General features: G+C 41.5%; 2 long non-coding RNA genes across 7 annotated transcripts in view; one reads left to right on the top strand and one right to left on the bottom strand.

Moving 5' to 3' along the window:
* Positions 1–16989, top strand: part of LOC106504276 — a 44557-nt gene extending 27568 nt beyond the window's left edge. For all 3 annotated transcript variants that reach the window (XR_002340125.1, XR_002340126.1, XR_002340124.1), the window contains exons 5-9: positions 61–3092; positions 3587–7738; positions 8300–8502; positions 13232–13273; positions 15791–16989. This is a non-coding gene — a long non-coding RNA (uncharacterized LOC106504276). The remainder of the gene's footprint in view (positions 1–60; positions 3093–3586; positions 7739–8299; positions 8503–13231; positions 13274–15790) is intronic.
* The window catches only part of LOC110257493, a 43409-nt gene continuing 19601 nt past the window's right edge, over positions 4102–27909 (bottom strand). For 2 of the 4 annotated variants that reach the window (XR_002340130.1, XR_002340127.1), the window contains 2 exons: positions 13270–13329; positions 4102–4187 (listed from right to left, as the gene is read on the bottom strand). This is a non-coding gene — a long non-coding RNA (uncharacterized LOC110257493). Of the gene's footprint in view, positions 4188–13269; positions 13386–27593; positions 27675–27909 lie in introns of all 4 variants that reach the window. The other 2 variants (XR_002340129.1, XR_002340128.1) reach the window with 2 other exon arrangements.

The raw sequence follows: 27909 nt of genomic DNA, 5'->3' as shown, positions 1-27909 counted from the left end.
TGTTCTGCCATGAGTCATTTCGAGGTTTGCTGGAGTGTCTTTTTCTCCTTCATCCCACAGGAGGCGCTGCTGAGGAGTGTGAGTGAGGTCCCGCCTGACCCCAGCTAGTGGGCTGCTGCCTTCTTCTGGCTTCCGTGAGTCAAAGGGACATGAAAACCACAACATGAGGTTTAACTGCGAAGCCCCGCTCCCCGCCCATCCCCTTCGCCTCTTGAGTTTCATTTTACTGGTCCCGTCCCAACAGATGGCTCTTCTTAAAGCAGCATCGCCAGTGTGTATGCAATGACAGGAGAGCCAATTTTATTCTCTCCTGGAAATTAATTTCTCTTCCATTTCTCTCTTCCCCTCCACCCCTCTCTCTGTTCCTGTGATGATTTCTTTCGGAAATAGTTCCCCTTGCACGCGATCTCCACAAACCTCTGAATCCCCGCAGATGGAGCAAGGCTGCTCTTGTGAGGGAACGGAGGGCAGGAGGCATGTCCTGGGCTCTGCGGTTTTGCTCCTGAAGGAGGAGGACATGGGGACAGCTCTAGGACTAAGGGTTCATCTTTTCATCTATGTTTACTTCTCAGGAGACCCCAGCCCCATGGTCTTAAATTTTTCATTGAAGTATAGTTGGTTTACAATGTTCCTTCAGTTTCTACTGTACAGCAAAGTGACCCAGCCACACACACACACACACACACACATACACATACATTGTTTTTTTTTTTTTTCTTCATACTAGCTACTATGTTTTTTGCCTCCTTGGCTCTGCACATGTGTTCTCTACATAATATTAAACAGTAACCTTTGTGTCTCCCACATTCTGGGGTGCTCCAGACACACATACCACATTTTTCAACCACGCACACATGCACGCACAAGAGTGGAACCCGTACTGGCTGACCCAGGGCAAAATCAAACAACTTTTAACTGCTACCTTTTTTAACACCTTAATTGAGACATAATTTACGTGCCATAAAATTCACCCATTTTAAGTGTGTGATTCAATGGCTTTTTAAGTTTACTGAGTTGTATCCTGGCTGTTTTCTTTCTTGCAAACGGAGCCACTGGATGAACACTCTCACCCCCTGAGCTCCCTCCCCACTTGGAAATGTGACAGTTAAAGAGCAGGTTCTGTTTCACCCCCCCCCCCAAGTAGTTTTTATTCATTCTGCCATTTACAACTTACTTCCTGTGTTTTGATTCTGAGCTGCTCAGGCCTACTTCTTAGAAGCCAAGTGGATTAGTTTTTACACTGTCAAGAAGTTTCTCTTGTGTCAGAGGAGTTTTCTGGGTTTTTTGTTTGTTTTGTTAATCTTCAGATCTTTGCTTCATCTGCTGAGGTAATGACAGAGAGACCTGAAAATGTTATCTTTGTGATATGAAAGACTATACAGAAATATTTGGTATTTGGAGCTCAACTAAAAGGTTCATAGCATTCTGACTGTTGGGATTGGTGGAAGAAAAAAAAAGATATTTAGACTATAAATAGGGCATGGAGGCCTAGAACTTTTTCCTAATATTAAAATCTGCATATATAGATTTCAGTTTTGACATCTGTTTTCTCATTTGAAAAACAGACATGAAAATAACCACTTTAGGAGATTTGCCTGAGGATCACATGATTCATGTGAAAACAGCTAGAATGCTAATGATTTTTTAAATCTATAAATGTTCATGGAACACCAATCTTGAGGAACTTCACTAATGGAATAAGAATACTGTTTTGGCCACGGTATGTTAATAAAAGCGAAGGGCCTGCTACTGGAGAGTATGTACCAGTTTAGCCAATCGCTCACTAAGGAGGTAATGAGGCTTGCTGTGTGCCAGGCCCCAGGGACTGAGTGGTGGACAGGCAGGCAGAGTCAGGTGGCAGACAGGTGTCTAACGTAGAGCTGAGCAAAGAAGTACGTACGAACTGTGCAAGTGCTGGGGAAGAAACTATTCTGGGGTATGTGTGTGTGTTTGAAGCAATTTAAGAGAATGCATTTTTTGCTAGTAAATGTATATACCTATAGGCCGAGAAAAATTTCCTGGAACAATTCACGAGGAATTGGTGACGAGGGTTTCTTTTTGTGACAGGAACCAGAAAGGGAGAGAGAGGGACATCTTCTGCTTTTGATTCTATAACTTTTCCGTACATTTTGAAGTTTCTAACTATAGGCACATATTTTTATTATGTTTTTTAATAAGTTTATTTATTTATTATTTTGTCTTTTGAGGGTCGCACTCGCAGTCTATGGAATTTCCCAGGCCAGGGGTTGAATTGGAGCTGTAGCTGCCGGTCTACGCCACAGCCACGCCAGATCTGAGCCACATCTGTGACCTACACCACAGCTCATGGCAACGCCGGATCCTTAACCCACTGTGCAAGGCCAGGGATCAAACCTGGGTCTTCATGAATACTAGTCAGGCTTGTTACCCCTGAGCCATGATGGGAACTCTCTATTATTTGTTTTCTTATTTAAATATCAGCAGGGCTTTTCTGATCAATAAGCTGAGAATCCATTTTTATCTTCTTCATTAGATTTTATTTAAAAAAAACCTGTTAAAGTGAATAAATGATTAACTGCCTGAAATATTTAACTTGCCATGCCAAGCCAATTAAATATAATGTTACACTTGAAAAGACAAAGGTCATTTAAAGAGTGCAAGAATTCCTCAACCCACACCAAACTGCTACCAGCCTGCTAGTGCCCACAAAGTTTGCCCGGACAATAACCCTTTTATTCAACAGATATCTGAGTGCCTACTGTGTACCAGGCATTGTTCTGAGTACCAGTAGATAAAACAAAGCTCACAGGGAGTCACAGACTAGATTCAAGTTGGAGGAAACACAATTAGTAAGTAGACATTATATACAAACATGTAACAAGTGCTGCATTGAAAAATTAAAGAAGGGCTGGGTGGCGAGTGACCGGTGGAGATGGAGGGTGTGCACAGAACACATGCCACAGTCGCATCACTGCAGAGAAAGGTCAGGAGGCCTGAGGAGGCAGAGACTTCAGCAGTGACCTGGATGGAGGCAAGGAAGGGATGAGCCACACCAAGAGCTGAAGGACGGACCAGGAAAGGCCCTGAAATGGGAGAGCTGGAAACCATTATCGGTGAGGTCATGACTACTGTACAATTTTTTTCTGCCATGTCACAGTGTTCAAAACATTTTATAATTTACAACTTTTTTTTCAAAGAAGTAAAAATGAACACTGATGGCTTTATTAGCTGTGGATATACAGGACTCAGGTTATGTGGTTCTGGGCACTGCTGCTCTTTTTTCGCTATTTAATAAAAATAATCACTGAGAACGATACATGCTAGAGAAAACAGAGACATCTTTATATACTGAAAAATGTTTTAAACTTCTTTAGTCATATGTGGTCATTAAATTTTATCTGTTTTTGGCCATGCCTGCAGCATGCAAAAGTTCCCGGGCCAGGGATCGAACCTGAACCATAATGGTGACAGTGCCAGATCCTTAACCTGCTGAGCCACCAGGGAGCTCCTTTTATTATACTAACAGTACCTCATAAGATATGTGTATTTTACTATTGTCGTACATGCCCATTTTTATCCACTGAAAATTAATAAATATTACTTCCAGGTCTTAAGGAACAGGATCCTGGGACGCGTTGTGTGCAGTCTGCTCTGAGACGCTGACCAGCAGGAGCGCACTCTGACAGGTAAGGGCATCTCGGCGCTACCTAAAACAGCTAACAAGCCCTAGCTCACCGTCTCATCATACTTGGGAACACACTTCTCTACCAGCCTCACTTGTGCAAACAAAAGGCTGGCTGTAAGTTATCTCTGAGTTCTTTGATTCATTCTCTTTCCCCTTCTCTTAGATTTTCAATTCTAACTCTATGACTTCTGACTGAAATAATGAATTGTAACCAGTGACTTTCATGTCACTGACTGAGCACTAAGTTACTCTTCCTCCTTCAAACAAGATTCTGGGGGTGGGTTGATCCAGAACGGTGGCTCTCAACCAGAGGCAATCCAAACCTGGCCAGTGACGATCCCCCCTTCTAGGGGACATGTGATGTGGCAGCAGGGTAGGAGGAGGGAAAGCTGCTTGTCATGACTGCAAACAGGGTGCTGCTGGCATGTGGTGGTCCAGGCCAGGGAAGCTGATAAACACCCCACAAGGCACAACAATCCCAATGTCAGCAGTGCCACGAGATGAGACCCTCAGCCTTGAGAAACTGGAAAAGATGAAGAGAGGAGAAAATGAGCAGAGGGCACTGCCTGCTTATGTCCATGTGCTTCTTTTCCACCTCAGAAACAACACAGCATCTTTTGTCGTCTTTGATGCTGCCTCTCCCGTATTGATTACGCTTTATTATTCCTGAAGACTCGGGTGTGTGACGTAAGTAACCCTATGTCGGACCCAAGCCCAGTAGGATAAACGAAAACGGGAGGGCAAATTGGAACATGTACCGTAACAACGAGAGCATTCTTTCTATGACTTGAAAAAGTCTTCAGATCCTTGGTTTAATTTAATCAGCAATACGTTCATCTGCATATGGCATTTAGCAGCAAAGTAAACTTTTTTTCCTGAGTCATTTGTTTCCAAATCAGTGGGAACAAAGGATATCCCAGTTCCATTCAAGCAGCTTCAATGATTCTCAAACAAACGTGGGAGTCATAGCTGAGCCATTTAAAATATACAGTGATGAGAAAGCATACTTGGTAATCTTGTCAACATTCCTTTAAGGAGAATATCCAAGTGTCCTTTTACTATAATAACGCTTTGTACTTTGAAATGTTCAGATGTCAATAAAATAGAATTGAACACAACAGCCTAGAAGAATGCCGTTTCCAAGTTTTCTAGTAATGGTGCTGTGAAAACAGTATGTATTTTTCAGTTTAACACTCCGAAAATCAAATTTCCTCACCCCAAGATTGGCTCCATTTACACAAAAGCACTTTGGACCCATATTTAACCAACCATCAAAAGTGATTCAAAAGAAGGCTAATTGAACACTGAGGTTTTTGAAGCTCTCAAATGATGACCCAGGTTTTTTCTTGAAAACACTCACAGCGGCAGCTTGGCAGGAAGCAGGAATGAAACCTGCCCTCCAAACTGGAAGAAAAACTTCCAATAACAAACTGCGAGGTTTGAGATCACTGCATGTTATATTATTCATTATTCAAATGGCCTCTAGCCCTATTACACAGCCTTTTCTCTGGCGTCTGAGCTGCCCCAAGAAATGTACTTTAGTAAGACCGAGCCCCCCTTTCAGAGGAAAGGAGAACCTCCTTATCTCCGCTTTCTGCCTCCCTGTCTCTGCGTTCTATCTGTTCTATCTCTGTTCCATCTGCGTGTTTTGCAATCTCCTCAGTGTTCCAAAGGCCAATGAAATCTCTCTCCCACAGGGGTACTCAGCCAAGTACATTCCCTGCTCGACTGTATTTTTCTGCTTCTTAGCCCTTCCCCTCACTGATTTCAAATTTCTCTTTCATAGGCCAGCGATGGCAGACCTCAACCAAATAAAAGTTATGCAAAGGCAAGCTGGAAAATCTGCACAGGGGAGATTTCACCAAGAGGAGAGGGGCCTGATATTTTCCGTCTAAATCCTTAGGCCTCACTCCAGCCTACAAAGACAAGTGGCAGGAAACTTAACAGCGATAATCAAATGAGCTCAGCCAGCCTCGGGATGGTTCTTGTAAGAACTGTGTGTGTGGAGAAGGGATGCAGGCTTTCTGCCCAGGAGAACCTAGAGAGAAAAAACTGCTCTTCCCAAAATCCCTGAGGTCTGCTGCCAGGGGCTCAGTACATGCCTGACCAAAAAGAGAAAACTGCCCACCTAACCGGTTCGGCTGTTTCCTGGCTACTACGGACAGAAGCAGACAGAACCTTATCATTTCAGTTATGTCTAACTTGGACATTATTTTCAAGTAAATATTGGTAATTTCAAGGCTCTTTCCTTGCCGTGTGACCTGGCGTGACGGACAATGCTGTCTCCGAGGAAGCTGACTCCATAGCAACAAGCCAGGGAAGCCTGCACCTTCCACCCAGGGGGCCTCCCACGAGCATTTTGGAGACTCGGGACTTTGCAGTTATCTTGTCAGGGGGTGGCTGAGGGAAGAAGCTTCTTCCTTTGCCCTCTGGGCCCCTCCCAGCGGTCTGGGTTTCTGTGGATCACTCTGTGCTTCTCAATGAATCCAGCGCTGGGCATTTTTCTCTTTTCATTCAGGAAGTGGTGAGCTGAGCCCTGAGATTCTTTCTGCTCCGATGATATAAACAAATTGTAGAGGAAGTCAAGTCAAATTTTCCCTTGCTGGTTTTGTTCTCCCAACTAGCAATTCAGAAAACAGAGCCAACTTTTTTTTTTTTTTTTGGATGCCTTTTAAAGATTGCTGTTAACTGGAAAGACAAGAAACCCTTGTAGTTTTTTTAAAAAAAAAAAAATACTAAATTTATTTTTCAGAAAAGAAATACCTTGAAGGTTAACGCTTTCTTTTCTTTTTTTGGTTTTTTTTTTTTTTTACTTTGCAGACCAGAGTGCTCCCTTGACATGAGTTTCACCTAACTGTTGTTCTTTCCTTCAAGTGTCAACCAAAAGAGCAATGATGAGCTTGGCGTGGGCCATGGCTGAACCCGACTGGAGACCTCTGCGGCCCTCACACACAGCCACGGGGAGCTCACAGCCATGATTCAGTACGGCGCACAGCAGACAGAGAGGAGACACTTACCTGTATCATCTACAGATACCGCTTGAAAAATCACACGTAATTAGGCCCTTCTCACAGGGGAAGCTACTCGAAGCTCTATCACCAGCTGGTAAGATGGCATCTCTGGGTTTCACTGGTGGTTCTGTGAACATTTCCAGACCAGAGGCACCTGACAATCCAGGTGACATGTTTACCACGCCTCTCCTAGTCCTCTAAAAACAGCAGCTCCACGCTACCTAACTGAAGGAAAACGCAATGGTGGGAGATGTACTGACATCTGCAGGGTGGCCCTGAGGTGGCTTCCCCCCCAGACTGTTCTGCTCCATTAATCCTGGTGCAAGAAATAAGGTGTCGTGGTCACTAGGTGCCACCCCTGCTTGTCCTCCATTGGCCCTTGCTGTACACAGGTGGGTAGTCAACCTTCGAAACAGCCCAATTGTCTAGTGAAGCACGTAAGAGTTCAAATACCAGCTCAAGCTACTTCCTGCACCTCCCTGCTCCCTTCTGCAGTGAGGATATGTTTTAACACGGCAGTACAGTTATATGGGTTAAAAATAACAGACACAGCTCACCCCAATGTGTGGCCTGTGTTAGGCTCTCAATTATAGGTAGTTATGATTAAAATTCCTAACACTGAGTTCGCCTGGGTCAGGAAAAACTAGCATGGGTAGAATCTGAACTGGATGGTGTCTGCAAAGTTATTTCTATGTCAGAACATGTTTGTTCAATCACGATGGTCCCCGCCCTCCTTATCTACGAATATATATATATACTGTAGATATTTATAGACTAATAGGTATATAAAATCAGTTATGCAAGTTGTAATTGACTGTGCAATTACTGAGTAAACAGTAGATGAAAGGAAAATGTGAGGATGTGAGAGCTGGCTTTAATTCATGTTTTATCTTATATTCATTAAACTGTTTATTTACTTGTCTACACTCTCCTCCCTGTTGATTATTTTCCAGGCATACATTTCCCTTGAGCAACGTCAGATGAGAAAGTGATTTCATTTCCATCACAGGGGAGAAGACAAACAGAAGACCCAGAGGCAGCGACTTGCTTGGAGGCCTCCAAGGTATGCAGGGCGGTGTTAGAAGTTCTGTGCACGCCCCACCCCGGAACTACCTTTGAAGCTTTGATGTAGAAACATGTAACACTGACAGTGCTCCCAAATTTCAGTAAAGCAAAGAGAGCACATAGAGCATGGATACAATCACCATACATTTACAGAATTCAACAAGTGCCTCTGACAAACTTTATCAAAGACCTACTGCGTGCAGGGCACCAGGGCATAAAAAGGGTTGCTCGTCAGTGCTGGCTGACACCAGATGCAGGCTAGACACACAGAGGAAGGACCTGAAAAGCAGGGACACCATACAGCCCCTTCCTGCTCACCCAAAGAGACAACCAGAAAATTGAGAAGAGCAAGTTTTAACATGTCCATGTTTTTGTCTCTTTGAAAAACATTACTTTTCATTTTCAGTTTGATTTTTATTTTTACTTATTTGAGTCAGGGTCCTGGGGTCGTGTGTATTATGGTTCAGAAAATGCTCCTCTCTCATGCCTGCTTTGGATGGAAGAGACTTCCTTGTCCCACTGAGATTGAACTTGGTCATGTGACTTTGTGTGCTAATAGGCTGTCAGGAAGCAGGATGCAAGCAGAGCCTTGAAACATGTTTGCACCACGGGTCTGGCTCTTTTTGCACTGGCCATGAGAAGCGGCTGCCTATTTATCCAAAAAGGATGAAAGACACCTGGAGCAGACCTGGATGCAACCCACATCTTGAAGTCCTGACGAGCCTGGATCACCTGAAAACCAGCCAACTTGCAGATGCTGTTGTGAGATTAAATACTGTTTTAAGCCACTGAGCTTTGAGTAACTTGTTACAGGACATTATTACGGCAATAGCTGACTGATGTAGGCCCCATAATATTTCTAAGTCTTAATCTATCCTTGGGCTTACCATGACAGATACTAAATGACCCCCAAAAAAGTAATTCAAAAGATGCTTCAAACATTTGCCTTGCTGAGTTGACTTTGTTATGTAAATCAAGGTCAATTACAGCCTTTCGTGGACTAAATGAAACTTGAGGCCCATCATGTGTAAATGAAAATAGCATATGGCTAAAGAATAAGAGGTATGAAGCATCCATGTATTCACTAGATAAAGCCTTCATTCCACAAATGCTCCATCCAAAAAAATTTGTTCCAACAGATACTAATTGTATTTTTGTGTTCAACCTTGAAGATATAATATTACATATTAATAGCCAACCGTTACCAAATACTTACTATGAGCCAGGCACTGGGTTTTGGGTTTTTTTGGTTTTTTTTAATTGAGTTACAGTTGATTTACAATGTTGTGTTAGTTTCAGATATACAGAAAACTGATTCTCATATGTATATATTTATATGCACACACACTACATATATATATGTGTGTGTATGTATATATATAATCTTTGATTCTTTTCCATTATAGGTTTCTATCAGATGTTGAATATAGTTCCCTCTGCTATATAATAAATCCTAGTTTTTTTTAAATTAAAGCATAGCTGATTTATAATGTTGTGCCAATTTCTGCTGTATAGCAAAGTGACCCAGTCATATGTATATACGCATTCCTTATATTATGGTCCATCATGGTCCATCTCAAGAGACTGGATATAGCTCCCTGTGCTATACAGTAGGAGCTCATCGTTTATTCCTTCTAAATTAAATAGCTGCATCTGCTAACCCCAAGCTCCCGGTCCATCCCACTCCCTCTTCCCTCCCCCTTGGCAACTAGAAGTCTGTCCTCTATGTGAGTCTGTTTCTGTTTTGCAGTTAGGTTCATTTGTGCTGTACTGTAGGTTCCACATATAAGTGATATCATATGGTATTTGTCTAACTTACTTCACTTAGTATGAAAATCTCTACTTGCAACCATGTTGCTGCAAATGGCATTATTTCATTCTTTTTTATGACTAAGTAGCATTCCACTATATATATGTACCACATCTTCTTAATCCATTCATCTGTCAATGGACATTTGGTTGTTTCCATGTCCTGGTTATTGTGAATAGTGCTGCAATGAACATATGGGTGCATACATTTTTTTGAATTATAGTTTTGTCCAGATATATGCCCAGGAGTGGGATTGCTGGATCATATGACATTTTTCTGCGGAAACTCCATCCTGTTTTCCATAGTCGTTGTACCAATTTACATTCCCACCAACAGCATAAGAGGGTTCTCTTTTTTTCACACCTTCTCCAGCATTTGTTATTTGTAGATTTATTAATGATGGCTATTCTGACTGGTATGAGGTGGTACCTCATTGTAGTTTTGATTTGCATTTCTCTAATTAGTGGTATTGGGCATCTTCCCATGTGCCTACTGGCCATCCAAATGTCCTCTTTGGAGAAATGTCTATTTAAGTCTTCTGCCCATTTTTTGATTGGTTTGTTTTGTTGTTGAGTTGTATAAGTTGTCTGTATATTTTGGAGATTGAGCTCTTGTTGGTTGCATCATTTGCAACTATTTTCTCCCATTCCATAGGTTATATTTTCATGTTTTTTATTTTTTCTTTTTTATGGTTTCCTTTGCTGTGCAAAAGCTTTTAATTTTGATTAGGTCCCACTGGTTTATTTTTTTTATTTCTATTGCCTTAGAAACTGACCTAAGAAAGCATACGTACAGATTATGTCAGAGGATGTTTTGCCTATGTTCTTGTCTAGGAGTTTTATGGTGTCTTGTCTTACATTTAAGACTTTGAGCCATTTTGAGGGGGGCTTTTTGTTTGTTGTGTTTTTCGGGGTTTTGTTGGTTTGGGGTTTTTTTGCTTTTTTTTAGGGCCACACCCATGGCATATGGAAGTTTCCAGGTTAGGAGTCAAATTGGAGCTACAGCTGCCAGCCTATGCTACAGCATTGCTGGATCCAAGCCATGGTTGCAACCTACGTCATAGCTCACAGCAATGCTAGGTTCCCCAACCCACTGAGTGAAGACAGGGATTGAACTGGTGTCCTCATGGATACCAGTAGGGTTCGTTTCCACTATGCTACAACAGGAACTCCCATTTCGAGTTTATTTTTGTCCATGGTGTGAGGGTATATTTTACTTTCATTGACTTACATGCAGCTGTCTAGTTTTCCCAGCACCATTTGCTGAAGAGAGACTCTTTCCTATTTTATATTCTTGCCTCCTTTATCAAAGATTAATTGACCATAGGGGTCTGGGTTTACTTCTGGGCTCTCTATTCTGTTCCATTGACCTTTATGTCCGTTTTTATGCCAGTACCACACTGTCTTGATGACTGCAGCTTTGTAATATTGTCTGAAGTCTGGGAGAGTGATGCTGCTTCCTGCTTGGTTTTTGTTCCTCAGGATTGCTTTGGCAATTCTGGGTCTTTCACGATTCCATATAAAATTTTGGATTATTTGTCCTAGTTCTGTAAAAAATGTCATGGGTAATTTGATAGGGATAGCATTAAATCTGTAGACTGCTTTGGGTAGTATGGCCATTTTAACAGTATTAATTCTTCCAATCCAGGAGCATGGGAATATCTTCCATTTATTTGAGTTCTCTTTAATTTCCCTGATTAATGTTTTATAGTTTTCAGCATATAAGTCTTTCACCTTCTTGGTCAGGTTTATTCCTAGATATTTAATTTTTTGGTGCAATTTTTAAAAGGTATTTTTTTTTTTATACTCCTTTTCTACTATCTCACTGTTAGTATATAGAAACACAACCAATTTCTGAGTGTTCCTCTTGTATCCTGCTACTTTGCTGAATTTGTTGATCAAGTCGTTTTTGTGTGGAATCCTTAGGGTTTTCTATATAATGTCATCTGTGTATAGTGACAATTTTACCTCTTCTCTTCCAATTTGGATACTTTTTATTTTTTGTCTGATTGCTGTAGCTAGGATTTCCAACATTATGTTGAATAAAAGAGTGGACATCCTTGTCTTGTTCCAGATTTTAATATGAAGGCTTTCAGCTTTTTCTCTGTTGAATGTTATATTGGCTGTAGGTCTGTGATAAATGGCTTTTATTATGATGGGATCTGTTCCCTCTATACCCACTTTGGTAAGAGTTTGTATCATGAATAGATGTTGAATTTTGTCAAATGCCTTTTCTGCATCTACTGAGATGATCATGTGATTTTTGACTTTTCTTTTGTTAATGTGGTGTTTTCATTACACTGATTTGCATCTGTTGAAAAATCCTTGTCAACTTGGGATGACTCCCACTTGGTCGTGGTGTATGACCCTTGTTATGCGTTGTAGGATTGGGTTTGCTAAATTTTTTTTTTTTTTTTTTTTCTTTTTACATCCACACCTGTGGCATTAGAGGTTCCTGGGCTAGGAGCTGAATCGGAGCTGCAGCTGACAGCCCTCACAGTATCTTGTAGCAACAAAGGATCTGTAACCCACTGAGTGAGAGGTGGGATCAAACCCACATTCTCACAGAGAATAACGGTGGGTTCTTAACCTGCTGAGCCGCAATGGGAACTCCGGTTTGCTAAAACTTTTGTTGAGAATTTTTGCATCTATATTCATCGAAGATAACGGCCTATTATTTTCTTTTTTGGTAGTATCTTTGTCCGGTTTTGGTATTAGGGTGATGGTGGCTTCACAGAATGTCTTCAGGACTGTTCCTTCCTTGTTGTTTTATAATATACAGTAGTGTGTATCTGTCAATCCCAAACCCCTTATTCCCCCCTTCCTCTTTGATAATCAAAGGTTGTTTTCTGTCTGTAAGTCCGTTTAAGTAAGTTCATTGTATCTCTAAGATTCTACATATAAGTGATAGCATGCATTTGCCTTCATCTGACATGCTTCACTTAGTATGATAATCTAGGTACCTCTATGTTGCTGCAAATGGCATTATTTCATTCTTTTTTATGGCTGAGTAATATTTATTTATACACACACACACATACATATCTTCTTTATTCATTTGTTGATGGACATTTTGGTTGCTTCCATGGGTTTGCTACTGTAAACAATGGGGTATATGTTAAGTTTTTGTCTTTTTGTCCATCAGTGGAACTGCTAGATCATATAATAACTACATTTAGTTTTTTTGCTGTTTTTTTTTAAAAGTACTGTTCCCCATTGTGGCTGCAAAATTTTACATTCCCACCAACAGTGTAGAAGGGTTCCTTTTTCTCCACATCCTCTCCAGCATTTATTATTTGTAGACTTTTTGATGATGGCCATTCTGACTGGTGTGAGGTGATCTCATTGTAGCTTTGATTTGCATTTTTCCAACAATCGGCGATGCTGAACATGTTTCATGTGCCTGTTGACCATTTGTATGTCTCTAGAGAAATGCCTATTTAGGTCTTCTACCCATTTTTTGATTGGGTTGTTGTTTTGATACTGAGTTGTATGAGCTGTTTGTATATTTTGGAAATTTTGCCCTTGTTAGTTGCATTGTTTGTGAATGTTTTCTTCCCTCTGTAGGCTGTCTTTTTGTTTCTGGTTTCCTTTGCTGTCAGGCACTGTTCTCAGTGCTTTATCTACAACTTATTTAATCCTCAAAACTTAATGTGGTACTTTGTTTATCCCTGTTTTGCAGGTGAGAAAATTGAGGAATGAAAAGGATACGTGACTTACCCAAGTAAGTGGGGTTCACATCTAAACTGTCTGGTTTCAGAGCTCACAGTCCTGCCCACCCTGGAAAGACACAGACGTGCTGACAAGGAGCTTACAGAGTAAAAAGGGGTGGCAACCTTAACAAAAAAGACAAATCAGTCATTACAAACCAAGGCAGGACCATGATTGAAAAGAACAGGAAAAACAAGAGTTAAGAACAATAAACTGTTTTAGCCAGGCGGCCAGAGAAGTCTTCTCCAGGTAGGTGAATGTATGAGGGATGAATACTATCAGACCAAGAATGGCTGAGACAGAGAAGACTGTGCTATAGAGAACAGTAGGCAGAACACAGCTTGGTTATGTTTGAAGGACTGAAAAATGGCCAGTGCTTCAGAAGGCCATAAAGGGGAGTGTGTCTCTTCTTGCTCGCTGCCATAGGACAGGGATTGGTCAATAGATTTTTTTTTTGTATGGCACCAAGGAGTAACTATTTTAAGCTTTGTAGGCCATGCAGCCTCCATCACAATTATGCAACTCTGACGCTGCAGCGTGAAAGCTACTGCATATAAGTAAACAGGTGAGCATGTATGTTGCAATAAAAGTGCACATAGGGACACTGGAATTTAGATTTCAGTGTGACAGGAAACGGATGAGCATGTATGTTCCAATGAAACGGTATATACGGACAGCAGAATTTAGACTTCAGTGAGACAGTTCCACAAATAGCAAGTATGTGTGCAAAAACACGTAAGAGTCACATTTGGTGCATTTCCAACACATTAATCCTTACATATATCCAAGGCACCTTAACCTTAGAGCTCAGTGAATTCTGTCAGCTGACGGAATGTAAAAGCAAGATACAATTTTGAATAAAATTTAGTAACTGGGCTATTGGTTTTTAAATCACTCTTAATCAGGATTATCCAGGAAAAATAGTATCAATAGGATATGTATGTATATGAAGAGATTTGTTAGCAGATAAATGGCTCACACAATTACGGAGGCTGGAAAGTTGCATAATTTTGCCCGCCAGCTGGCAACCCAGAAGAGGCAGTGGTGTAGATCCTAGTCTGAGTCTGAAAGCCCAAGAAACAGGAGCACCCAGGGAAGGAGGGCCAATGTCCCAGCTCAAGCAGCGAGTCTGGAAGGGCCAAACTCTTCCTTCCTCTGCCTTTATGTTCTGTTCAGGCTCTCAGCAGAGTGGCTAAGCCCACCCACCCTGGGGAGGGCACAGTGCTTTGCCGAGTGCACTGGCTCAAATGCTAATTTCATCTGGACACGCCTTCACAGACATTTTCAGAAATAACATTTAACCAGTATCTGGGCAACCCGTGATCCAGTCAAGATGACACACAAAATTTTAACCATTACAGTCTGATAAAGAGGAACAAATCATCACCCAGGAAAAAGAAATATTGGCATTGATGAAGATAATACAAAGGAATGTTCCATCTTTACAAAGAGAACAACAACAAAATAATGAATGCATCATCATTCAAAGAGTATTTCAGATTGATCACTGCCCCAGAAAACTAAAATTGTCTAAAATCTTAAGAGGTCGCCTATAAAACACTTGACGGACACTTTCCTAAAGTTGACATGACAATCCTAAAAATTTATATCACCTAACCAGTAATGAGTTATGAAGCCAAAATAAATTTTTCTAAATTGACAATAAATTTTGATCAATCCAGAAGGTAGAAAGATTAAATCCTCTTTTGAATAATTTCTATAGAAAATGATAATCCAAGACCACTGTATTAACAGGTAATCCAAGAGTATGTAGCCAAAATATACAGGAAACACACATTATAGGAAAAGTCAGGTAGTTAATAAAAAATAAACATGTTATTTGGGGGATTTTGTGATATATATTTCAGCTTTAAAAATTGCGTAATTTGTGGAGTTCCTATTGTGGCTCAGTGGGTTAAGAACCTGACTAGCATCCATGAGGATGCGGGTTTGATCCCTGGCCTATATCAGTGACTTAAGGATCTGGTGTTGCTGCAGACTGAGGCACAGGTTGCAGGTGTGGCTGTGGCTGGCAGCTGCAGCTCTGATTCGACCTCTAGCCCAGGAACTTCCATCTGTTGCAAGTGTGGCCATAAAAAGAAAAAAAATCTTTTAACTTATTTTTTTTGGTCTTTTTGTCTTTTCTAGGGCCAAGCCCATGGCATATGGAGGTTCCCAGGCTAGGAGTCAAATCGGAGCTGTAGCTGCCGGCCTATGCCACAGCAACGTGGGATCTGAGCTGCGTCTGCGACCTACACCACAGCTTATGCCAACGCCGGATCCTTAACCCACTGAGCGAGGCCAGGGACCGAACCCACAACATCATGGTTCCTAGTCAGATTTGTTAATCACTGATCCATGACGGGAACTCCTATAACTTATTTTTTAAAATGTCTACAGTTCTTTTAGCCATGCCTACAGCATGCGGAAGTTCCCAGGCCAGGGCTTGAACCCATGCCATAGCAGTGACAACACCAGATTTTTAACCTGTTGTACCACAGGGAACTCATCTACATCCTTTTTCTTAAAGCTGCCGACCTGCCTCTGCCTTGGAAGTGCGCTTACGGCCTATTTCCCCAGGACAGCTATCCTTTCCTTCCTTTGGACCTGTTCTCAGGCCTTCAGACTTGGGTCCTGGACTGGAACTAACTGGGCTTTCCTGGACCTCCAGTTTGCAGAGGGACTTAACCTCTGAAACCAAATTGTTTGCATACACAGTTACTTTTAAAAATATACACAGGAGACGGGATTGAGACAGTGGAGTAGAAGGAGTAAAGCTCGCCTTCTCTCATGAAAACAACAAAATTACAACCAACGGCTGAACAACCTTCAACAAAACAGACTGGAAACTATCAAAAAAGATATCCTACTCCAAAAGACAAATAAGAGGCCACATTGAGATGGTAAAAGGGGTGATTATGTGATATAAGCAACTCCATACCCACTGGGGGGATAGCCCACAGACTGGAAAGTTAACTGTATCACAGGGGCTCACCCACGGGAGTAAGGGTTCTGCGCCCCATGTCAGGTTCCCATGCTTGGGGATCTGGCATTGGGAGAGGGAGCCCCGGGAGCATTTGGCATTGAAGGCCAGTGGGGCTTACACACAGGAGCTTCACAGAACTGGGGGAAATGGAGACTCCACTCTTGAAAGGCGCACACAGGCTTTTGTGTGTTTGGGTCCAAGGACAAAGCAGAGACTCCATAGGAATCTAGGTCAGACTTGCCTGTGGTTCTTGGAGGATCTCCTGGGAAAACAGTGGGTGACTGTGGCTCGTTGTTGGGCAAGGATACTGGAGGCAAATGTCTCAGAAATAATCATCAGCATGAATTCCTCTAGAGGTGGCTGTTTTGCAAAAATTTAGCACCAGGCCAGAGAACAAACCCAGTGGGAACACAGCCCCACCCATCAGCAAACAGGCTACCTAAAGGCCCGCCCCCACCCAGGCACATAGACTCCTCTAATCACACCCACAGACAAAGCCCCACCCACCAGAAGGACAAGACTCAGCTCCACCCACTAGGGGGCAGGCACCAGTCCCTCCCATCAGGAAGTAGGCAGCATGCCCCCATACCAACTTCAGCCACCCTCAAGGGGGGCAGACATCAGAAGCAAGAGACTACAACCCTATTACCACACTAAAAATCTATACAAAATGAAAAAGGCATAGAATTAGGACTCAGATAAAGGAACAAGGAAAAAAAAAAAAAAGACAGCTAAATGATCTGGAGATTGAAACCTCCATGAAAAAGATTTTACTAATGATGATTCAAGATCTTGGAAATAAACTGGAGGCAAAGATTGATAAAAAAGAAACACTGAACAAAAAAAAAAATAGAATATGTAAAGACTAAGTAGAGATGCAAAATACAATAGCTAAATAAAGTCACTAGAAGGAACCAACAGCAGAATACAGGAGGCAGAGAGTAAGTGATATGGATGACAGACTGGTGGAAATCACTAATGCAGAACAGAAGATAAAAAAGATTGAAAAGAAATGAAGACAGTCTAAGAGACCTCTGGGACAACTTTAAATGAATATCAGTATTATAAGGGTACCAGGAAGGAGAAGAGAGAAAGGGCCAGAGAAAATATTTGAAAAGATAATAGCTGAAAACTTCTTAACATGGGGAAGAAATCACTCACTCAAATCCAGAAAGCACAACAGCTACCATATGAAATAAACCCAAGGAGAACACCCTGAGACACATATTAATCAAACTGACCAAAATTAAAGAGAAAATATTGAAAGCCAGCTAGGGAAAAGAAACAAATAACATACAAAGGGACCCCGATAAGATTATCAGCTGGTTTTTCAGCACAAACTCTGTGGGCCAGAAGGGAGTGGCAAGATATACTTAAAGTGATGAAAGGAAAAAACCTCCAACCAAGATTACTCTATCCAGCAAGGTTCTCCTTCAGATTTGAAGGAGAAATCAAAAGCTTTACACACAAGCAAAAGCTAAGAGAATTCAGCACCACTAAGCCAGCTTTAGTATCTGTTGTAAAGGAACTTCTCTAGGTGGAAAAGAAAAAAACACAACTAGAAATAATATTACAAATGACAAGGCTCACCAGTAAAGGCATACATATAGTAAAGGTAGGAATCATCCACACACAAATATGCTACCAAAACCAGAAATCATGAAGAGGGTACAAGATACTGGAGATACATTTGCAATGAAGAGATCAACAACTTAAAACAATCCTGTACATACAGAGACTCATATCAAAACTTCATGGTAACCGTAAACCAAAAATCTATGATACACACACAAATGAGAAAAAGCAATGCAAACACAACACTGAAGACAGTCATCAAACCACAAGAGAAAAATGGAAGAACAAAGACCAACAAAACAAAAAATAAAATGGCAATAAGAACACACATATCAATAATTACATTAAATGTAAATGGAATAATGCCCCAACCAAGAGACATAGATACAAAACGGCTAAATGGATACAAAAACATCCATATATGCTGTCTTCAAGAGACTCACACAAATTCAAAGTGAGAGGATGGAAGAAAATATTCCATGCAAACAGAAATCAAAAGAAAGCTGGAGTAGCAATACTCATATCAGACAAAATAGGTCTTAAAGAATATTATAAAAGAAGGACATTATACAATGATCAAAGGAACAATCCAAGAAGATATAACAATTATAAATATATATGTACCCAACACAGCATCACCTTAATATATAAGGCAACTAATAACCTTAAAAGGAGAAATGAACAATAAATAACACAATAATAGCAGGGGACTTTAACACCCCACTTACAGCAATGAACAGATCATCCAGACAGAAAATCAACAAGAAACACAGGCCCTAAATGATGCATTAGACCAGATGGACTTAATATTTATAGAATATTCCATCCAAAAGCAGCAGAATTCACATTCTTAAGTGCACACAAAACATTCTCTAGGATAGATCCCATTTTGGGCCACAAATCAAGCCTTGGTAAATTTAAGAAAACTGAAATCCTACTGAGCATCTTTTCTGACCACAATGTTATTAAGACTAGAAATCAACAAGGAAAAAAACTGCAAGAAACACCAACACATGAAGACTAAACAACATGCCACTCAACAACCAACGGATCACTGAAGAAATCAAAGAGGAAATTCAAAAGTACCTAAAAGAAAATGATAACAAAGACACAACAATCCAAAACCTATGGGATGCAGCAAAAGCAGTTCTAAGAGGGAAGTTTTAGCAATACAAGCCTACTTCAGGAAACAAGAAAAATCTCAAACAACCTAACTTTACACCTAAGAAACTAGAGAAAGAAGAACAGACAAAACCCAAAGTTAGCAGAAGGAAAGAAATCATAAAGATCAGAGCAGAAATAAATGAAACAGAAACAAAGAAAAACCATAGAGAAGAAACTAAAAGCTGTTTCTTTGAAAAGATCAACAAAATTGGTAAACCCTTAGCCAGACTCATCAAAAAAAGAGAGGGCTCAAATCAGAAATGAAAAAAGAAGTCAGAACGGACATCAGAAAAAATACAAAGGGTCATAAAAGACTACTACAAGCAACTATGTGCCAATAAATCGGGCAACCTAGAAGAGATGGACAAATTCTTGGAAAAGTACGATCTTCCAAGACAACCAAGATGAAACAGAAAAGATGCATGGACCAATCACAAGTATTGGAATTGAAACTGTGACTTAAAAACTTCTGACAAACAAAATTACAGGACCAGGTGTCTTCACAGGTGAATTCTAAGAAAATTTAGAGAAGAGTTAACACCAACGCTTCTGAAACTATTCCAAAAAATTGCATAGGAAGGAAGACTCCCAAACTCATTCTGTGAGGCCACTATCACCCTGATACTCAAACGAGACAAAGATAACACACACACACAAAAATTACAGGCCAGTATCACTGATGAACATAGATGCAAAAATCCTCAACAAAATACTAGCAAAGCAAATCCAGCAATACATTAAAGAACTGTACACCATAATCAAGTGAGATTTACTCCTGGGATGCAAGGATTTTTCAACATCCACAAATCATTCAGTGTGATACACATTAAGAAACTAAAGAATAAAAACCATATGATCCTCTCAATAGATGCAAAAAAAAAAAAAAAAAAAAAAAAAAAACAACTCTTGACAAAATCCAACACCCATTTCTGATAAAAACCCTCTAGAAAGTGGGAACAGAAGGAAACTACCTCAACATAATAAAGGCCATAAATGACAACCCACAGCCAACATCATTCTCAATCATGAAAAGCTGAAAGAATTCCCATCAATATCAGGAACAAGACAAGGATGTCCACTCTCACCTCTACTATTCAACAGAGTTTTGGAAGTCCTAGCCATGGCAATCAGAGAAGAAAAAGAAAAACGAATCCAAATTGGAAAGGAAGTAGTAAAATTATCACTGTTTGCAGATGACATGATACTATATACCTAGAAAATCATAGAGACCAGAAAACTGTTACAGCTCATCAATAAATTTGATAAAGTTGCAGGAAACAATACACAGATATTGACTGCATTTTTCTATGCTAATAATGAAAGATCAGAAAGAGAAATTAGGGAAACAATCCCATTTACCACATCAAAAAGAATAAAATACCTAGGAATAAACCTCCCTAGAGAGACAAAAGACTTGTACTCTGAAAACTCTAAGATGCTAATGAAAGAAATCAAAGATGACACAAACAGATGGAAAGATATTCCATCCTTTTGGATTGGAAGAATCAATACTGTCAAAAGGACCATTACTACCCAACACAATCTACAGATTCAATGCAATCCCTATCAAATTACCAATGGAATTTTTTCACAGAACTAGAACAAAACATTTTAAAGTTTGAAAGCACAAAAGACCCAGAATAGCCAAAGCCATCCTGAGAAAGAAAAACGGAGCTGAAGGAATCAGGCTCCTGACTTCAGACTACACCTCAAAGCTATATCATCAAAACGGTATGGTACTAGCACAAAAACAGAAATATAGATCAATGCAACAGGATAGAAATCCCAGAATTAAACCCATGCACCTACAGTCAACTAATCTATGGCAAAGGAAGTAAGAAAATACGATGGAGAAAACACAGTCCCTTCACTAAATGGTACTGGGGAAACTGGACAGCTACATGTAAAAGAATAAAATTAGAACACTTGCTAACACCATACACAAAAATAAACTCAAAATGGATTAAAGACCTAAATATAAGACTGGATACTATAAAACTCTTAGAGGAAAACACAGGCCAAACACTCTCTGACATAAACCACTGCAATATTTTCTCAGATCTACCTCCTAGAGCAATGACAATAAAAGCAAACGAATGGGACCTACTTAAACTTAAAAGTTTCTGCACAACAAGGGAAACCCTAAATGATATGAAAGACAACCCAGAGAATGGGAGAAAATATTTGCAAATGAAGCGACTGACAAGGGATTAATCTCCAAAATATATGAATGAACACCTCTTGCAGCTCAATACCAAAAAAACAAACAACCCAATCAAAAAATGAGCAGAAGATGTAAACAGACAATTCTCCAAAGACGACGTACAGATGGCAAAACAAACAAACACATGAAAAGATGTTCAACATCACTAATTATTAAAATCACGCAAATTAAAACCACTATGAGGTACCACACCTTACACCAGCCAGAAAAACCATCATCAAAAACTCTACGGACAATAAATGCTAGAGAGGGTGTGGAGAAAAGGGAACCCTCTTACACTGTTAGCAGGAACGTAAATTGGTGCAACCACTATGGGAAACACTATGGAGATTTCTCCAAATATTAAAAATAGAATTACCATACAATCCAGCAATCCTAGTACCCCAATGTTCACTGCACCACTATATAAAACAGTCAAGACATGGAAGCAACCTAAATGTCCATCAGCAGAGGAGTGGATAAAGATGTGGTAACTGTATACACAATGGAATATTACTCATCCATAAAAAGGAATGAAATAATGGCATCTACAGAAACATGGATTGCCTATAAGTTATCATGCTAAGTGAAGTTAGACAGTGAGACACAAACATCATATGCTATCACTTATATGTGGAATCAAAAAAAAAAAGGATACAATGAACTTATTTGCAGAACAGAAACTGACTCAGAGACTTTGAAAAGCATATGATTACCAAAGGGCACAGGTTGGAGTTGGGGAGGGAGGGGTTGGTGGTTTGGGATATATATGTTGCAAAATTAGGTTGTGATGATGGCTGTACAACTAAAAATATAATAAAATTCATTGAATTAAAAAAAAAGAATGCTCCTAAATTTTAAAACCTTCAAGGCCTACTGAACTGGAGACAGCTCTGATTAAGCATTTATTATATTAACCAAGCATATCTAGATGCTACAAATATACAACATGGAATGGAACTGATAGTGGTGGTTTTAAGATCTGTCCACAGGAAAAGAATCTGAAATACATACACAACATATATACATACAACTTAAACACTTTGCTGTACACCTGAAACACTACATCAGCTATACTTCAATAAAAAATAAAGTATAAAGATATTGGGGGGGGGAAATGTTCACAAATTTGTGACACTCCCCCTGAGAAAGACAGAAGCCTCTCCCTTTGGGTTTAGGCTGTGCGTCGCAACTCTCAAAGGAGAGGAATACTGTGCAAATGACACTGGGTGACATCCAAGCCGAGTCATAAAACACACTGTAGTTTCCTCCTTGCTCTTTCCCTCTGGAAGACAATGGCCATGTCGTGAGAACATTCAAGAAAAACTCCACATGGTGAAGAACTGAGGCCTCCAGCCAACAGCCGTGTGAGTGCACCATCTTAGAAGCAGATGCTCCAACTGCAGTCAAGCTTTTAGATGCTGGCAGCCTCGACCAACATCCTGACTGTACCGTGACTACTTGGGAGAGAGCTTGAGGCAAAATCGTCCATCCAGACTGTTCTCAGTGATTCCTGACCTCAGAAACTGGGTGAGATAAGGAATGTTTGTTATTTTCCTAAGTTTTGGAATATTCTGTCACATAGCAAGCCTTGGCTTCCTGACTCTTACATTCTGATGTTTGTTTAATGGGTATTGAATAAATGTTTGAGAAAATTATAAATGACAGTAAATTAATGTACCAAATTATCCATTTATTCACCAAATATTTATTGAGAAGCACCCTATCTTTATCTGTGTTCTAGGCATTAAGCTAGAAAAATAAATGAGAAAGGCAGGAAAAAAACCCTTCCCTTACGCCTCATGGAATGTCCGGTTGAAAACCAGGTTTTTGCTCTGTCTCTGATGCTCACTCACCACAGGACACTGGAATCAAGCCTCAGTTTCCCTGTTCCAGTTATATGTATTATCTGATCTAATCTCCACCAGCGCCCCCTCTGCCTTACCTAAGTCCACTCTGGAGTCCTTCCTCGCCGCTCTTGCAACTTGATCATGACACTGCTCAGGCCAGTGAGGCATGAACAGGAGAGTGCGGGCAGGTGTGTTGTCCTGAAAAGGAAAAGTTGTCCCTAGTACTATTTGTCTTCCTTTTCCCTGACTTGAGAGTAAAATGGGTAGGGCGCCCTGCAAGCACACAGAGAAAATCCGCAAAGCTCTGATATTCTGGAGCTAATGAAACATAACAATAACTTCCTGCCTCTGGACTTCTATCTCAGTGAGGGGGAAAAAAACCCTAAGTCTCTGTTGACCTTTTGTTACGGTGGTTGCTACTTACAGCTGAAAGCATTCCCAACTGATTGAATGACACTGAACGCAAACAATTAGATAGCCAAGGTCACAAAGCCAGTGAATGGAGTGATCTGAGAGCAAAACCAGATCTTACTGACTTCAAAACCTACACTCTTAATCATGGTGTGATACTGTCATTATGGTTTCCACAAGCAAAAACACTAGCAAAATGTACTTGCTCCAGATAGATTTAACAAAACTATCTGATGTTTCCTCAAACTTGAGGACATTCCAGGGAGTTCCCGTTGTGGCGCAGTGGAAACGAATCCGACTAGGAACCATGAGGTTGCAGGTTTGATCCCTGGCCTCGCTCAGTGGGTTAAGGATCTGGCGTTGCTGTGAGCTGTGGTGTAGCTTACAGACGTGGATCTGGAATGGCTTGTGGCATGGGCCAGCAGCTGTAACTCCAATTAGACCCCTGGCCTGGGAACCTCCACATGCTGTGGGTGCGGCCCTAAAAAGCAGAAAAAACAAACAAAAACCACTATATTAACAAACACTTAATTGGAAATTTCTGGGAGGTCATGGAAAGTGCTAAGGGATTCCTAATATTGATGACATTGTTGAAAACATGCTACCTGTGGATATATCTTTTAGAAGAGTTAATAAAGATCCCATTCCTTGAGGGTCCCTTCAGCCAAACATTTATAGGGCATCTACAATGTGCCTAATTAACTCCTGTTATCTCGGTTTCTCTGTTAGACGACACACTAATAGTGCACCCTTTTTATAGATGAGAGAGACTGGGTGGCTGCAGGGTGGTGGGGCAGGATTAAACTCTGCTCTGCTCTGCCAGAGCCGGAAGCCTGTGCCATCATAGGCTGGGGGAGGGAGCTGTAAAATGTGTCCCATCGGTGACAGTGGAATAAATGCCACTGGCTATGGCAGCACCTCTGACAGTTCATACATGAATGAATGAAATTTGGGAAATATTCTGGCGGCGGATATTAAAGAGAAATGAACATGGGTTAATTCCCGCTCCAGCCCCATCTAGCTGTGACATGAGGTAAACCTCACAGTCTCTCTACGTGTCAGTTTCTTCCTCTGTAAAATGGAGAAAACAGGAATACACCCTCACAGAGTTGTGCTGAAGACTCAATGGGCAAAGCTTCTGGGATCCCAGCAGGCTCTCCAGCCAGCCCCTTGGCAAATATTCATGGTTATCATTATTTTAATTATTGTCCCGTACTTCCTCCCTATATTTCTCAACAATTTTGTGCCCTCTGGGTACTAGGAAGAATCTGTAATAATCTGAGAGCAAATGATCTCTAAGAGCAATGTCCCGAATTTTGCTAAAAGTAATCTGTCTTCCATGCCCATGGCACAGAACAAAATGGAAAGAGGACACAGTGAGGGCTCCTGGGGGGAGAATAGAGGGGTCTGCTGCCCTGGCTTGGAGATTCTTTTTGTGACCCGTCCCCCTGTCCCCTGCCACCGCTACCCTCTTGTCCTCATGGACCTGGTTCTCTAGTTACATCACTAGAGAACTATTCTTTGCTGTTCATCACTTTTTTCTGCTTTAAAATAGAGGGCTGAGCTCTCCCCTCACTAGTGTCTTGGTTTACAGGAGAGAATCACACACGACTGGGGATGTCCTAATTTCCAAGGAAGACCTGTGGTGGCTCATGTTCAAACACGGCCCTTGGATAAGGGCTGGTCTAGTGACTTTCCAACAGACAGAATACAACAAACATGATGCAACGTCACCTCAGGATCAGGTCACAGAGGACTGTACCTTCCACCTTTGCCAGCAGACTCTACTGCCTGCTCAGCTTATACACTGTGATGAAGCAAGCTGCCACGTGAGGAGGCCCCGTGTGGCAAGGAGCCTCTGACCAAGATCAAGGAAAGACCCGAAGTCCTCCATCCACCAGCCCTTGAGGAAACCAATCCTACTAAGAGGTATGTGAGCTTGGAGGCAGATGCTTCTCCACTTGAGCCTTCAGATGAGGCCTCAGCCTCAAGTGACCCCTCGAGTGAAGACCTGCAAGAGACCCAGCCAAGCATGGTCCAGATTCTGATCCACAGAAACTGAGAGACATGTGTGCCTTATTATAAGCTGCTGTGGGGGCGGGGAGTGGATGGGATGGGGGGGACAATTTGTTACACAAAACAGAGGACTAACACAGACCTACCCAGTCAATTAATAACACATAGAGAGGAAGGAAGGAAAGAGCTGGATAAGGAGCTGGCATCTCTGGATTCTGGCCACATTCCACCACCTAGTACAGAGGTGATCAGAGAAAAGGCATTTCTCTTCCTTGCCTCCGTCTCTTCTGTCAAATGAGAGGGCTGAATTAGGGGCTGGAATTTTTTGAGGTTTTCTCCTTAAAAATGAATGTTTCACCCTGGGCTCATGTTCTACCTGGCGAGCATCAATTAGGATTAGATAAAAATTGTCCTCATGAAACAGGGATGGGGTTTCATTCACTTCACCCCTCCGCCAAACCACTTTACCTATTTATATCACCTGCCAGGCATGGCAGGTGAGGCAGTGATGCTGGGAGATGCCAAGCTGTGAAAGGACATATAAGATATTTCTCTGGTGGGAATACAAGGAAGAATATGACGAGGAGGCCAGGGGAGGCTGGGAGAAGAGTGAGAGCACAGTGCTGGTCTAACTGCTGCCAAGAAGTTCCCACTGTGGCTCAGCGGTAATGAATCGGACTGGTATCCATGAGGGTGTGGGTTCGATCCCTGGCCTTGCTCAGTGAGTTAAAGATCCAGCATTGCCATGAGCTGTGGCACAGACTGCAGACACAGCTTGAATCTGGCATGGCTGTGGTGTAGGCCAGCAGCTACAGCTCTGAGATGGACCTTAGCCTGGGAACTTCTATATGCCACAAGTGCAGCCCTAAAAGGACTAAGAAAATAAAAATAAAAAATAACCTTTGCAGAGGAGAAAAGAAAGAACAGGTAGGTAGGAATAATCTGAGATTCTGGTGCTATTCTAAGAGGGTTTTTGTTTTGTTTTGTTTTTCTTTTTTGGCACTTCAAGGTATATATGGAAGTTCCCCAGGCCTGGGATCAAATCTGAGCTGCAGCTGCAACCTGTGCCATAGCTGTGTTAATGCCAGATCCTTAAGCCACTGTGCTAGGCTGGGGATCGAACCCAGGCTGCTGCAGATACCACCAGGTCCCTAACCTACTGTGCCACAGTGGGAACTCCTCTAAGAAAGTTTTGGCAAAGCTTTCATAAAGTGTCCCAGGAATGAGGCTGCTTTAGTCCCCCATGTCAGGCGGCCACAGGTAAGGGGCAACGGGAGGGAAACAGGGTCTTGGCACAAAGGTGGACCTCAGAGCGCAGAGGCATAGCCTCAGGGCTTCCCCACCCCCGAGGTTCCTGCTGATCTAAAAATCCCACCCAAATGTGGGCCTGCAGGATGAACATGGCCTACAGATGTATTTCAGTTGGCTCGTGGTGGTGACAAACATTCGCCATGATACCAAAACCTCCACCCACAGAATTAAAAAAAAAAATGTTGATACGTTGGACATCACTGACATGTAAAAATGTGCCCTGTGCAAGAAACTGCCGAGAGAATGAAAAGGCGAGCCAGACTAGGAGGAGATACTTGTAAGTCACATATCTGACAAAGGATTCGGAACATGGGTCTGAGAACCATGACCGTGAGAAAAATCATAACAAACCACCTAATATTTTAAGTGGGCAGAAGATTTAAATAGACACAAATAAAATATATACATAGATGACAAATAAGCAAATGAGAAAATGCTCAGTATCTTTCATCACCACAATGGGGAGACCACCACGAACCTATTAGAATGGCTAAGGTTTTTTAAAAAACTGGTATATCAAGTGCTAGCTTTCATAGGGCTGTTGTGAGGATTAAATAATGTGTGTTTGATACCTGGCAAACAATGCATCCCTAATCTATGTGCTATGGGAAATTCCCAAAGAAAACAAAGAACCAGAGCTTTAGAGGAGATGGCTAGAAAGAAGAGATAGGAACTAAAATGTGAATAAAAGGTCGGTGTACAAGGGTCCACCTCAAAGGAAATGATTTCTCTTCCTGAAAATTTCCACCACTACGGACTGGGCCATGTCCTGCTTCACAGGACCAGGAGGATGGTGTGAAAATGACATCACACTTACCAAACATCTGCTGTTCTCAAGTACTTCATTCAGCCTCTCACATGGCTAGTCCCAGATCATAGATGCGGCTCAGAGAGGTCACTAGTTTGCCCAATGACACACAGCAAAAGAACGGCAGAGCCAGAATTCCCAAGATGTTTGTTTTCTCCTCCTTACACAACACAGCCTTCCCCACTGGGAAGCAGCAGCAGCAAAGAGGGCGATGCTGCTCCCTCAGGGGACATTTCTCACATTATTGAATGCGCTTCCTGCACACACAATCCTTCCTCCCGTCACCCATCACCACCTTCCTGCCATCCGAGGTCCCTCCATTTTC

The sequence above is a fragment of the Sus scrofa genome, chromosome 17 (genome assembly GCF_000003025.6).
Source record: "Sus scrofa isolate TJ Tabasco breed Duroc chromosome 17, Sscrofa11.1, whole genome shotgun sequence".
In the NCBI taxonomy this organism is placed as follows: Eukaryota; Metazoa; Chordata; class Mammalia; order Artiodactyla; family Suidae; genus Sus; species Sus scrofa.
This window is presented reverse-complemented; position numbering and strand designations above follow the sequence as displayed.